General features: G+C 42.9%; 1 pseudogene; it reads left to right on the plus strand.

The window, feature by feature from the left end:
- Positions 1-14,825, plus strand: part of LOC115127803 (histone deacetylase complex subunit SAP130-like) — a 58,635-nt pseudogene that overhangs the window by 18,544 nt on the left and 25,266 nt on the right.

Consider the following 14,825-nt stretch of genomic DNA (forward strand, 5'->3'; position numbering starts at 1 on the left):
AGCCTGTATAAGTGAGTAAGATGGCGCCAACAGATATGACCGCTCTGCTTCTAGCTCCTAAGCAACTTTTGATTTAATACTCAGATTCATTGAAGGCTAGTGCACAAAATACTCAGACACATTCAAACCCACTAGTGGGCTTTTTGCATTCATTATTTATTTTATATTTGGATGTCCTTTAAAGTATTTCTATCTGTATTTTGTTGTATTCTGTTGTACCATATTTCCCCCTTCCTGTGTTGTACCAACAGCTAAAGTGGTACCTCAGCCCATAGCCCACACCTCCCCCCGTGTCCAGTCAGACTACCTTGGAGAGAGGACCAACCTGATCCAGCCTATAGCTCACACCTCCCCCCATGTCCAATCAGACTACCAGCCCATAGCCCACACCTCTCCCCCGTGTCCAATCAGACTACCAGCCCATAGCCCACACCTCCCCCGTGTCCAATCAGACTACCAGCCCATAGCCCACACCTCCCCCTGTGTCCAATCAGACTATCCTGTAGAGAGGACCAACTTGATCTCCATCTCTGGCAACCGCTCCTCTCCTAACCCTGTCACCATCGAGGCCAGGAGTGACAGGCCACCTTTACCAGTGCACTTCCAGTACTTCCTGCCTACTTTTTCCTCTTCTCCTTACCCCCGGACACACACCTATACCCCCATCACCAGCTCCGTGTCCACCATCAGACAGTACCCAGGTGAATACCTTCACATATTTATTTTTATTTTTTACCTTTATTTAACCAGGCAAGTCAGTTAAGAACAAATTCTTATTTTCAATGACGGCCTGGGAACGGTGGGTTAACTGCCTGTTCAGGGGCAGAACGACAGATTTGTACCTTGTCAGAATACATACACATACTGTATGTATTCTTGGGTACAACAACAAAAAATATCTATTGAATTGACTCGGGAATACGTTGCCCAATACACAAAGAGTAAGATTGTGATGATGAAAAAGGAAACTATGACATATATTTTATATCAATATCATGCACACGCAGCCTCACACATAAGGATGGCTCTGCTGCAGAAAGACTGATACATGTTTGATAGTGGTAGTAGACACCCTCACACATAAGGATGGCTCTGCTGCAGAAAGACTGATACATGTTTGATAGTGGTAGTAGACACCCTCACACATAAGGATGGCTCTGCTGCAGAAAGACTGATACATGTTTGATAGTGGTAGTAGACACCCTCACACATAAGGATGGCTCTGCTGCAGAAAGACTGATACATGTTTGATAGTGGTAGTAGACACCCTCACACATAAGGATGGCTCTGCTGCAGAAAGACTGATACATGTTTGATAGTGGTAGTAGACACCCTCACACATAACGATGGCTCTGCTGCAGAAAGACTGATACATGTTTGATAGTGGTAGTAGACACCCTCACACATAAGGATGGCTCTGCTGCAGAAAGACTGATACATGTTTGATAGTGGTAGTAGACACCCTCACACATAACGATGGCTCTGCTGCAGAAAGACTGATACATGTTTGATAGTAGTTGCAAATGAGAACTTGTTCTCAACTAGCCTACCTGGTTAAATAAAGGTGGTTAAATACTAGCCTACCTGGTTAAATAAAGGTGGTTAAATACTAGCCTACCTGGTTAAATAAAGGTGGTTAAATACTAGCCTACCTGGTTAAATAAAGGTGGTTAAATACTAGCCTACCTGGTTAAATAAAGGTGGTTAAATACTAGCCTACCTGGTTAAATAAAGGTGGTTAAATACTAGCCTACCTGGTTAAATAAAGGTGGTTAAATACTAGCCTACCTGGTTAAATAAAGGTGGTTAAATACTAGCCTACCTGGTTAAATAAAGGTGGTTAAATACTAGCCTACCTGGTTAAATAAAATACTGTTTCTCCTTACTTGTGTTTTTTGTAATAAAAAAATAAAAAAATAGTACAAATAAAAATATATATTATATAATTTAAAAATATAATTTAAAAAATTATAATAATTAAAACAAATAATAATTATAATAATTAAAACAAATAATAATTATAATAATTAAAACAAAAATAATAATTATAATAATTAAAACAAATAATAATTATAATAATTAAAACAAATAATAATTATAATAATTAAAACAAATAATAATTATAATAATTAAAACAAATAATAATTATAATAATTAAAACAAATAATAATTATAATAATTGGGGGAAAAAAATTTATAATACATAAAAAAAAATCATCATAATTGTAATAATTAAAAAATAAAAGAGTGAATACCTTAAGGATTAGTTGGCACCATGTCCCAAGTCTGCTTTGACTGACACCCCCTCCTCTCCTCAGTGACGCGCCCCAGACCCCGAGCTCTGCTCTGCCCAGCCAGCCTGCTGTGGCCGTGGCCACTACCGTTCACCTCAACCCCATGCAGCTGATGGCCGTGGACAGGATTGGTCTACAGTCTGCACAAATCAGCACCCAGGGAATCCAGCCTCAACCAATTGGAGCCCAGGTCATCAGCCTGCACCAATGGGAGTGCAGGGGTTACATAGCTCCGGTCCAATCGGCACACAGGGGATTCAGCAGGCACCAATCGCAGGGCAGCAGCCTGAGGCCAAACCATCTGGTAATCTACAGTACACTAACGCTAAACATGGCCTCAAGAAGCCGCTTATTGAATATGACTCACAGGGACCCAAAAACACATACTGAAAATATTTTACGAAAATATATGTTTGGATAAAAGCGTCTGCTGAAGGTGATGTTATTGAATGATAATTGGTTCAATCTATGATGATAAGAACCTGTGTCTGTTCTACAGGGATGGTAATTGGTCGAATCTATAGCTCATGATAAGAACCTGTGTCTGTTCTACAGCGATGGTATTGGATGGTAATTGGTCGAATCTATAGCTCATGATAAGAACCTGTGTCTGTTCTACAGGGATAGTAATTGGTCGAATCTATAGCTCATGATAAGAACCTGTGTCTGTTCTACAGGGATAGTAATTGGTCGAATCTATAGCTCATGATAAGAACCTGTGTCTGTTCTACAGGGATAGTAATTGGTCGAATCTATAGCTCATGATAAGAACCTGTGTGTGTTCTACAGGGATGGTAATTGGTCGAATCTATAGCTCATGATAAGAACCTGTGTCTGTTCTACAGGGATAGTATTGGATGGTAATTGGTTGAATCTATGATGATAAGAACCTGTGTCTGTTCTACAGGGATAGTATTGGATGGTAATTGGTTGAATCTATGATGATAAGAACCTGTGTCTGTTCTACAGGGATAGTATTGGATGGTAATTGGTTGAATCTATGATGATAAGAACCTGTGTCTGTTCTACAGGGATAGTATTGGATGGTAATTGGTCGAATCTATGATGATAAGAACCTGTGTCTGTTCTACAGGGATGGTATTGGCTGACGGCAGTACGTTTGTAGCTGCTCCTATGGGCAGCCCGTTTGGCGCCGCACAGCCCGTTGCTACCATGGTACAGACACACCCCAGGGCGGAGTAGGAGGCGGAGGGCCCACTTTGGTCTCTTCCCTCGACCCAGCATCCTCCCAAGAAGCCAGCCAATGAGGGGTGAGTCAATCAGTCGATCAATCAATCTGCCAGCCAATGAAGGGTGACTGAGCCTCTGAGCCCAGGGTCATGTTCATTAGGGAACTGTATAATAAAACAGTTTAGATAGGACCTCATTGTTGTCTTCTGTGTCAGGCCTGCTGAACAGCGGGGGTCGGCAGGGGGCGCGGGAACTTAGAAAGATATTTCAAACGTGTCAGAAATGTCCAGATCAACTAGCCCATGTCCGCTATAACGTTGTTTTTTTAAAGCCCATATATTTTGTTGTATTATTCAAGTCACTCAAAATGTCACATGAATACACATTAGACATGGCAAAACATAGAGTTGCAAGAAAATTAGCTTTAAAACGGCAAAGTGTTCTCTGCACCACATGACAGAATGTGTAGAATTGCAAGAAAATTAGCTTTAAAACTGTAAATTGTTCTCTCCGCCAACAAGAGGGGGTGAACAGTTGGTGTCATAAACAGTGCTTGTGCCCATAGAAATAGACGTGGTGGGGGCCGGGATGTTCCCCGATGCCGGAAGGGGGGGGGGGCTGAGTGAAAAGATTTGGAGAAGCCCTGTTCATTAACAATCTCTCAAGCCCATACCAACGGTGCTAGTGAGAAGCCAGCTCGTCTTTTATATTTAAAGTCTAGCCAACTTGAATATTTTTGCTCGCTAACAAGATAGAACAGTTGAACAATTGTGAATACACTGTCCTTCTGTCTGGTCTCTGAACAACACAGCCTGGGTCACTTTGTTTACATGCTGAAATCAACTGTCTGGGGGGGAAAAAATTATGCTTATTAGTTAGAACAAGTTGCCCCAATTGCTTATATCAATGACTATTTTTTTTTGTGCTTGTTGCAAATATCTAAAACACAAGACTAGACAGCTAGCACGTTACCGTATGGGACTGAAATGCTGGAGGGCTTGGTGACCACAGAGCAGAAGGAGAGACGGAGACGAGGCCCCAAAAAAATGACATAAACGCTCATAAAAACAGAAGGGAAAATAAATAAATAACTTGATTGTTGCGATTTGCATTTGGAACATTCAAAACATACATTCAAATTAATTCAATATCGACCAGCCTAACATTGTGTGTGTGTGTGTGTGTGTGTGTGTGTGTGTGTGTGTGTTTAGGTGTGGTGTTGGTAAGAATCTGATCCCGGCAGGGCCTGGTGAGGCCACCAGCAGCAGAGTGGAGGGAGGAGTGAGAGGAGCAGGACCACCTAGACCTGCAGGGTGAGCCTTCAGAGAATAATCAATCGTTCATTCAAAGCCTGGGTCATGCAGGTCCTGTAATGGGTTTAGACTGCCTCCTAGATGGCCTCCTAGATGGCCTCCTAGACTGCCTCCTAGATGGCATCCTACATGGCTGCTTTGTGTGATTTATTGTTGTCTCTAACTTCTTGACCTTTGCGTTGTTGTCTGGGCTGAATAATGTTTGTACCATGTTTTATGCTGCTACCGTGTTGTGTTGCTACCATGTTGTTGTCATGCTGTGTTGCTACCATGCTGTGTTGTCATGTTGTGTTGCTACCACGTTGTTGTCATGTTGTGTTGCTACCATGTTGTTGTCATGTTGTGTTGTTGTCATGTTGTGTTGCTACCGTGTTGTGTTGCTACCATGTTGTTGTCATGCTGTGTTGCTACCACGTTGTTGTCATGTTGTGTTGCTACCATGTTGTCATGTTGTGTTGCTACCATGTTGTGTTGCTACCATGTTGTTGTCATGTTGTTTTGCTACCATGTTGTTGTCATGTTGTGTTGCTACCATGCTGTGTTGTCATGTTGTGTTGCTACCATGTTGTTGTCATGTTATGTTGCTACCACGTTGTTGTCATGTTGTGTTGTTGTCATGTTGTGTTGCTACCATGTTGTTGTCATGTTGTGTTGCTACCACGTTGTTGTCATGTTGTTGTCATGTTGTGTTGCTACCGTGTTGTGTTGCTACCATGTTGTTGTCATGCTGTGTTGCTACCACGTTGTTGTCATGTTGTGTTGCTACCAGGTTGTCATGTTGTGTTGCTACCAGGTTGTTGTCATGTTGTGTTGCTACCATGTTGTGTTGTGTTGCTACCACGTTGTTGTCATGTTGTGTTGCTACCATGTTGGTGTTGTGTTGCTACCACGTTGTTGTCATGTTGTGTTGCTACCAGGTTGTCATGTTGTGTTGCTACCATGTTGTTGTTGTGTTGTGTTGCTACCACGTTGTTGTCATGTTGTGTTGCTACCATGTTGTTGTCATGTTGTGTTGCTACCATGTTGTCATGTTGTGTTGCTACCATGTTGTCATGTTGTGTTGCTACCATGTTGTCATGTTGTGTTGCTACCATGTTGTTGTCGTGTTGTGTTGCTACCATGTTGTTGTTGTGTTGTGTTGCTACCATGTTGTTGTTGTGTTGTGTTGCTACCATGTTGTCATGTTGTGTTGCTACCATGCTGTGTTGTCTGCCTTGCCATGTTGTTGTCTCTCTTGTCGAGATGTGTATTTTGTCCTATATTTATATGTTTTTTATTTTTTTATCCCAGCCCCCGTCTGGTTAAATAAATAAAATATTTCCTAGATGGCACCCTATTGTCTTGATAGGGATCTGGTAAAGTAGTGAAATATATAGGGTGCCATTTGGGACAAATCCATATTAGGATGACTCTTAGATTCACTCTGACGGAGAGAGATGTTAACACCTCTTTCTTTCTTTCTTTCTTTCTCAGAGTGAGTCTAACATCTCTCTCTTTCAGAGTCTAACATACCTCTCTCTCTCTGAGTGACTCTAACATCTCTCTCTTTCAGAGTCTAACATACCTCTCTCTCTCTCTCTCTGAGTGACTCTAACATCTCTCTGTCAGAGTCTAACATACCTCTCTCTCTCTCTGAGTGACTCTAACATCTCTCTCTGTCAGTCTAACATACCTCTCTCTCTCTCTGAGTGACTCGAACATCTCTCTCTTTCAGAGTCTAACATACCTCTCTCTCTGAGTGACTAACATCTCTCTGTCAGAGTCTAACATACCTCTCTCTCTCTCTGAGTGACTCTAACATCTCTCTCTGTCAGAGTCTAACATACCTCTCTCTCTCTGAGTGACTCAAACATCTCTCTGTCAGTCTAACATACCTCTCTCTCTCTCTGAGTGACTCTAACATCTCACTCTTTCAGAGTCTAACATACCTCTCTCTCTGAGTGACTCTAACATCTCACTCTTTCAGAGTCTAACATACCTCTCTCTCTCTGAGTGACTCTAACATCTCTCTTTCAGAGTCTAACATACCTCTCTCTCTCTCTCTCTGAGTGACTCTAACATCTCTCTGTCAGAGTCTAACATACCTCTCTCTCTCTCTCTGAGTGACTCTAACATCTCTCTCTTTCAGAGTCTAACATACCTCTCTCTCTGAGTGACTCTAACATCTCACTCTTTCAGAGTCTAACATACCTCTCTCTCTCTGAGTGAGTCTTAATTAACATACCTCTCTCTCTCTCTCTGAGTGACTCTAACATCTCTCTTTCAGAGTCTAACATACCTCTCTCTCTGAGTGACTCTAACATCTCACTCTTTCAGAGTCTAACATACTCTCTCTCTCTCTCTGAGTGACTCTAACATCTCTCTCTTTCAGAGTCTAACATACTCTCTCTCTCTCTGAGTGACTCTAACATCTCACTCTTTCAGAGTCTAACATACCTCTCTCTCTCTCTCTGAGTGACTCTAACATCTCACTCTTTCAGAGTCTAACATACCTCTCTCTCTCTCTCTCTGAGTGACTCTAACATCTCTCTCTTTCAGAGTCTAACATACCTCTCTCTCTGAGTGAGTCTTAATTAACAAGCCTCTCTCTCTCCCTGTCAGAGTGAAGCCTAAAGCAGAGGGTCACATGACCATGGTGGCTCCTCCAGTCCTAGTCATGGCTGCAGTGGAGTCTCTACCCTCCCAGGGAGGAGTGGAGCAGCATGCGGTCTCCTCCCCAGCCCAGGCTATCCCCTCCAACCTGCTGGCCCCCCGTGGTCCTCCACCCCCCTCCCAGCCCAGCTCCAATACCCACCTCTCTGCCCTGTCGGCCGACATGGCCGTGACACCCCCTGGCCCCGCCTCCATGGCCAATACTGTCGCCTCCCCCACCCAGCCCGCAGCCAGTAGCACGGCAGCATGCAGCGGAGGTTCCGCCCACACAGGGGTCAAAATCAAGCAGGAGGCGGAGTCTATGGAGATGTATCAACCAGGTAACTGTGGGAACGTGTGTACGTTTCCATCTCAATTCGTCTTTCTGTGATACCTCACGTCCTTTCTCCTTGCCTTGCACTATAGTTAATAAGGCAGGCTGCACTATAGTTACTAAGGCAGGCTGCACTATAGTTACTAAGGCAGGTTTTACTATAGTTACTAAGGCAGGCTGTACTATAGTTACTAAGGCAGGTTGTACTATAGTTACTATAGTTACTAAGGCAGGCTGTACTATAGTTACTAAGGAAGGTTGTACTATAGTTACTAAGGCAGGCTGTACTATAGTTACTATAGTTACTAAGGCAGGCTGCACTATAGTTACTATAGTTACTAAGGCAGGCTGCACTATAGTTACTAAGGCAGGCTGTACTATAGTTACTAAGGCAGGCTGCACTATAGTTACTAAGGCAGGCTGCACTATAGTTACTAAGACAGGCTGCACTATAGTTACTAAGACAGGCTGCACTATAGTTACTAAGGCAGGCTGTACTATAGTTACTAAGGCAGGCTGCACTATAGTTACTAAGGCGGGCTGCACTATAGTTACTAAGGCGGGCTGCATTATAGTTACTCAGTGAAGGCAGGCTGTACTATAGTTACTAAGGCAGGCTGCACTATAGTTACTAAGGCAGGCTGTACTATAGTTACTCAGTGAAGGCTATACTATAGTTACTAAGGCAGGCTGCACTATAGTTACTAAGGCAAGCTGCACTATAGTTACTAAGGCAGGTTTTACTATAGTTACTATAGTTACTAAGGCAGGCTGTACTATAGTTACTAAGACAGGCTGTACTATAGTTACTATAGTTACTAAGACAGGCTGCACTATAGTTACTAAGGAAGGTTGTACTATAGTTACTAAGGCAGGCTGTACTATAGTTACTATAGTTACTAAGGCAGGCTGCACTATAGTTACTATAGTTACTAAGGCAGGCTGCACTATAGTTACTAAGGCAGGCTGTACTATAGTTACTAAGGCAGGCTGCACTATAGTTACTAAGGCAGGCTGCACTATAGTTACTAAGGCAGGCTGCACTATAGTTACTAAGGCAGGCTGTACTATAGTTACTAAGGTAGGCTGCACTATAGTTACTAAGACAGGCTGCACTATAGTTACTAAGACAGGCTGCACTATAGTTACTAAGGCAGGCTGCACTATAGTTACTAAGGCAGGCTGTACTATAGTTACTAGGCTGTACTATAGTTACTAAGGTAGGCTGCACTATAGTTACTAAGACAGGCTGCACTATAGTTACTAAGACAGGCTGCACTATAGTTACTAAGGCAGGCTGCACTATAGTTACTAAGGCAGGCTGTACTATAGTTACTAAGGCGGGCTGCACTATAGTTACTAAGGCAGGCTGCACTGTAGTTACTAAGACGGGCTGCACTATAGTTACTAAGGCGGGCTGCACTATAGTTACTAAGGCGGGCTGCACTATAGTTACTCAGTGAAGGCAGGCTGTACTATAGTTACTAAGGCAGGCTGCACTATAGTTACTAAGGCAGGCTGTACTATAGTTACTCAGTGAAGGCTATACTATAGGCTGCACTATAGTTACTAAGGCAGGCTGCACTATAGTTACTAAGGCAGGCTGCACTATAGTTACTAAGGCAGGTTTTACTATAGTTACTAAGGCAGGCTGTACTATAGTTACTAAGGCAGGTTGTACTATAGTTACTATAGTTACTAAGGCAGGCTGTACTATAGTTACTAAGACAGGCTGTACTATAGTTACTATAGTTACTAAGACAGGCTGCACTATAGTTACTAAGGAAGGTTGTACTATAGTTACTAAGGCAGGCTGTACTATAGTTACTATAGTTACTAAGGCAGGCTGTACTATAGTTACTAAGGCAGGCTGCACTATAGTTACTAAGGCAGGCTGCACTATAGTTACGAAGGCAGGCTGCACTATAGTTACTAAGGCAGGCTGCACTATAGTTACTAAGGCAGGCTGTACTATAGTTACTAAGGTAGGCTGCACTATAGTTACTAAGACAGGCTGCACTATAGTTACTAAGACAGGCTGCACTATAGTTACTAAGGCAGGCTGTACTATAGTTACTAAGGCAGGCTGTACTATAGTTACTAAGGCGGGCTGCACTATAGTTACTAAGGCAGGCTGCACTGTAGTTACTAAGACGGGCTGCACTATAGTTACTAAGGCGGGCTGCACTATAGTTACTCAGTGAAGGCAGGCTGTACTATAGTTACTAAGGCAGGCTGTACTATAGTTACTAAGGCAGGCTGCACTATAGTTACTATGGCAGGCTGTACTATAGTTACTCAGTGAAGGCTATACTATAGTTACTAAGGCAGGCTGCACTATAGTTACTAAGGCAGGCTGTACTATAGTTACTAAGGCAGGCTGCACTATAGTTACTAAGGCAGGCTGCACTATAGTTACTAAGGCAGGCTGTACTATAGTTACTAAGGCAGGCTATACTATAGTTACTAAGGCAGGCTATACTATAGTTACTAAGGCAGGCTGCACTATAGTTACTAAGGCAGGCTGCACTATAGTTACTAAGGCAGGCTGCACTATAGTTACTAAGACAGGCTATACTATAGTTACTAAGGCAGGCTGCACTATAGTTACTAAGGCAGGCTGCACTATAGTTACTAAGACAGGCTATACTATAGTTACTAAGGCAGGCTGTACTATAGTTACTAAGGCAGGCTGCACTATAGTTACTAAGACAGGCTGCACTATAGTTACTAAGACAGGCTGCACTATAGTTACTATAGTTACTAAGGCAGGCTGTACTATAGTTACTCAGTGAAGGAAGGCTGCACTATAGTTACTAAGGCAGGCTGTACTATAGTTACTAAGGCAGGCTATACTATAGTTACTCAGTGAAGGCAGGCTGTACTATAGTTACTAAGGCAGGCTGCACTATAGTTACTAAGGCAGGCTGTACTATAGTTACTCAGTGAAGGAAGGCTGCACTATAGTTACTAAGGCAGGCTGTACTATAGTTACTAAGGCAGGCTGTACTATAGTTACTAAGGCAGGCTGCACTATAGTTACTAAGGCAGGCTGCACTATAGTTACTAAGGCAGGCTGTACTATAGTTACTAAGGCAGGCTGCACTATAGTTACTAAGGCAGGCTGCACTATAGTTACTAAGGCAGGCTGCACTATAGTTACTCAGTGAAGGCAGGCTGCACTATAGTTACTAAGGCAGGCTGCACTATAGTTACTAAGGCAGGCTGTACTATAGTTACTAAGGCAGGCTGCACTATAGTTACTAAGGCAGGCTGTACTATAGTTACTAAGGCAGGCTGCACTATAGTTCTAAGGCAGGCTGTACTATAGTTACTAAGGCAGGCTGTACTATAGGTACTAAGGCAGGCTGCACTAGGTACTAAGGCAGGCTGCACTATAGTTACTAAGACAGGCTATACTATAGTTACTAAGGCAGGCTGTACTATAGTTACTAAGGCAGGCTGCACTATAGTTACTAAGGCAGGCTGCACTATAGTTACTAAGGCAGGCTGCACTATAGTTACTAAGACAGGCTGCACTATAATTACTATAGTTACTAAGACAGGCTGCACTATAGTTACTATAGTTACTAAGGCAGGCTGTACTATAGTTACTCAGTGAAGGAAGGCTGCACTATAGTTACTAAGGCAGGCTGTACTATAGTTACTAAGGCAGGCTGTACTATAGTTACTAAGGCAGGCTGCACTATAGTTACTAAGGCAGGCTGTACTATAGTTACTAAGGCAGGCTGTACTATAGTTACTAAGGCAGGCTGCACTATAGTTACTAAGGCAGGCTGCACTATAGTTACTAAGGCAGGCTGTACTATAGTTACTCAGTGAAGGCAGGCTGCACTATAGTTACTAAGGCAGGCTGCACTATAGTTACTAAGGCAGGCTGTACTATAGTTACTAAGGCAGGCTGCACTATAGTTACTAAGGCAGGCTGTACTATAGTTACTAAGGCAGGCTGCACTATAGTTACTAAGGCAGGCTGCACTATAGTTACTAAGGCAGGCTGCACTATAGTTACTATAGTTACTAAGACAGGCTGCACTATAGTTCCTAAGGCAGGCTGTACTATAGTTACTAAGGCAGGCTGTACTATAGGTACTAAGGCAGGCTGCACTATAGGTACTAAGGCAGGCTGCACTATAGTTACTAAGACAGGCTATACTATAGTTACTAAGGCAGGCTGTACTATAGTTACTAAGGCAGGCTGCACTATAGTTACTAAGGCAGGCTGCACTATAGTTACTAAGGCAGGCTGCACTATAGTTACTAAGACAGGCTGCACTATAATTACTATAGTTACTAAGACAGGCTGCACTATAGTTACTATAGTTACTAAGGCAGGCTGTACTATAGTTACTCAGTGAAGGAAGGCTGCACTATAGTTACTAAGGCAGGCTGTACTATAGTTACTAAGGCAGGCTATACTATAGTTACTCAGTGAAGGCAGGCTGCACTATAGTTACTAAGGCAGGCTGCACTATAGTTACTAAGGCAGGCTGCACTATAGTTACTATGGCAGGTTTTACTATAGTTACTAAGGCAGGCTGTACTATAGTTACTAAGGCAGGTTGTACTATAGTTACTATAGTTACTAAGGCAGGCTGTACTATAGTTACTAAGGCAGGCTGTACTATAGTTACTATAGTTACTAAGGCAGGCTGCACTATAGTTACTATAGTTACTAAGGCAGGCTGCACTATAGTTACTAAGGCAGGCTGCACTATAGTTACTAAGGCAGGCTGCACTATAGTTACTAAGGCAGGCTGCACTATAGTTACTAAGGCAGGCTGCACTATAGTTACTAAGGCGGGCTGCACTATAGTTACTCAGTGAAGGCAGGCTGTACTATAGTTACTAAGGCAGGCTGCACTATAGTTACTAAGGCAGGCTGCACTATAGTTACTAAGACAGGCTGCACTATAGTTAGTAAGGCAGGCTGTACTATAGTTACTAAGGCAGGCTGCACTATAGTTAGTAAGGCAGGCTGCACTATAGTTAGTAAGGCAGGCTGTACTATAGTTACTAAGGCAGGCTGCACTATAGTTACTAAGGCAGGCTGCACTATAGTTACTAAGGCAGGCTGTACTATAGTTACTAAGGCAGGCTATACTATAGTTACTAAGGCAGGCTATACTATAGTTACTAAGGCAGGCTGCACTATAGTTACTAAGGCAGGCTGCACTATAGTTACTAAGGCAGGCTGCACTATAGTTACTAAGGCAGGCTGCACTATAGTTACTAAGACAGGCTATACTATAGTTACTAAGGCAGGCTGCACTATAGTTACTAAGGCAGGCTGCACTATAGTTACTAAGGCAGGCTGCACTATAGTTACTAAGACAGGCTGCACAGTTACTATAGTTACTAAGACAGGCTGCACTATAGTTACTATAGTTACTAAGGCAGGCTGTACTATAGTTACTCAGTGAAGGAAGGCTGCACTATAGTTACTAAGGCAGGCTGTACTATAGTTACTAAGGCAGGCTGCACTATAGTTACTATAGTTACTAAGGCAGGCTGTACTATAGTTACTCAGTGAAGGAAGGCTGCACTATAGTTACTAAGGCAGGCTGTACTATAGTTACTAAGGCAGGCTGTACTATAGTTACTAAGGCAGGCTGCACTATAGTTACTAAGGCAGGCTGCACTATAGTTACTAAGGCAGGCTGCACTATAGTTACTAAGGCAGGCTGCACTATAGTTACTAAGGCAGGCTGCACTTAGTTACTATAGTTACTAAGACAGGCTGCACTATAGTTCCTAAGGCAGGCTGTACTATAGTTACTAAGGCAGGCTGTACTATAGGTACTAAGGCAGGCTGCACTATAGTTACTAAGGCAGGCTGCACTATAGGTACTAAGGCAGGCTATACTATAGTTACTAAGGCAGGCTGTACTATAGTTACTAAGGCAGGCTGCACTATAGTTACTAAGGCAGGCTGCACTATAGTTACTAAGGCAGGCTGCACTATAGTTACTAAGGCAGGCTGCACTATAGTTACTAAGACAGGCTGCACTATAGTTACTATAGTTACTAAGGCAGGCTGTACTATAGTTACTCAGTGAAGGAAGGCTGCACTATAGTTACTAAGGCAGGCTGTACTATAGTTACTAAGGCAGGCTGCACTATAGTTACTAAGGCAGGCTGCACTATAGTTACTAAGGCGGGCTGCACTATAGTTACTAAGGCGGGCTGCACTATAGTTACTCAGTGAAGGCAGGCTGTACTATAGTTACTAAGGCAGGCTGCACTATAGTTACTAAGGCAGGCTGCACTATAGTTACTAAGACAGGCTGCACTATAGTTAGTAAGGCAGGCTGTACTATAGTTACTAAGGCAGGCTGCACTATAGTTAGTAAGGCAGGCTGCACTATAGTTAGTAAGGCAGGCTGTACTATAGTTACTAAGGCAGGCTGCACTATAGTTACTAAGGCAGGCTGCACTATAGTTACTAAGGCAGGCTGTACTATAGTTACTAAGGCAGGCTATACTATAGTTACTAAGGCAGGCTATACTATAGTTACTAAGGCAGGCTGCACTATAGTTACTAAGGCAGGCTGCACTATAGTTACTAAGGCAGGCTGCACTATAGTTACTAAGGCAGGCTGCACTATAGTTACTAAGACAGGCTATACTATAGTTACTAAGGCAGGCTGCACTATAGTTACTAAGGCAGGCTGCACTATAGTTACTAAGGCAGGCTGCACTATAGTTACTAAGACAGGCTGCACTATAGTTACTATAGTTACTAAGACAGGCTGCACTATAGTTACTATAGTTACTAAGGCAGGCTGTACTATAGTTACTCAGTGAAGGAAGGCTGCACTATAGTTACTAAGGCAGGCTGTACTATAGTTACTAAGGCAGGCTGCACTATAGTTACTATAGTTACTAAGGCAGGCTGTACTATAGTTACTCAGTGAAGGAAGGCTGCACTATAGTTACTAAGGCAGGCTGTACTATAGTTACTAAGGCAGGCTGTACTATAGTTACTAAGGCAGGCTGCACTATAGTTACTAAGGCAGGCTGCACTATAGTTACTAAGGC

Source organism: Oncorhynchus nerka, linkage group LG24, assembly GCF_034236695.1.
Source record: "Oncorhynchus nerka isolate Pitt River linkage group LG24, Oner_Uvic_2.0, whole genome shotgun sequence".
In the NCBI taxonomy this organism is placed as follows: Eukaryota; Metazoa; Chordata; class Actinopteri; order Salmoniformes; family Salmonidae; genus Oncorhynchus; species Oncorhynchus nerka.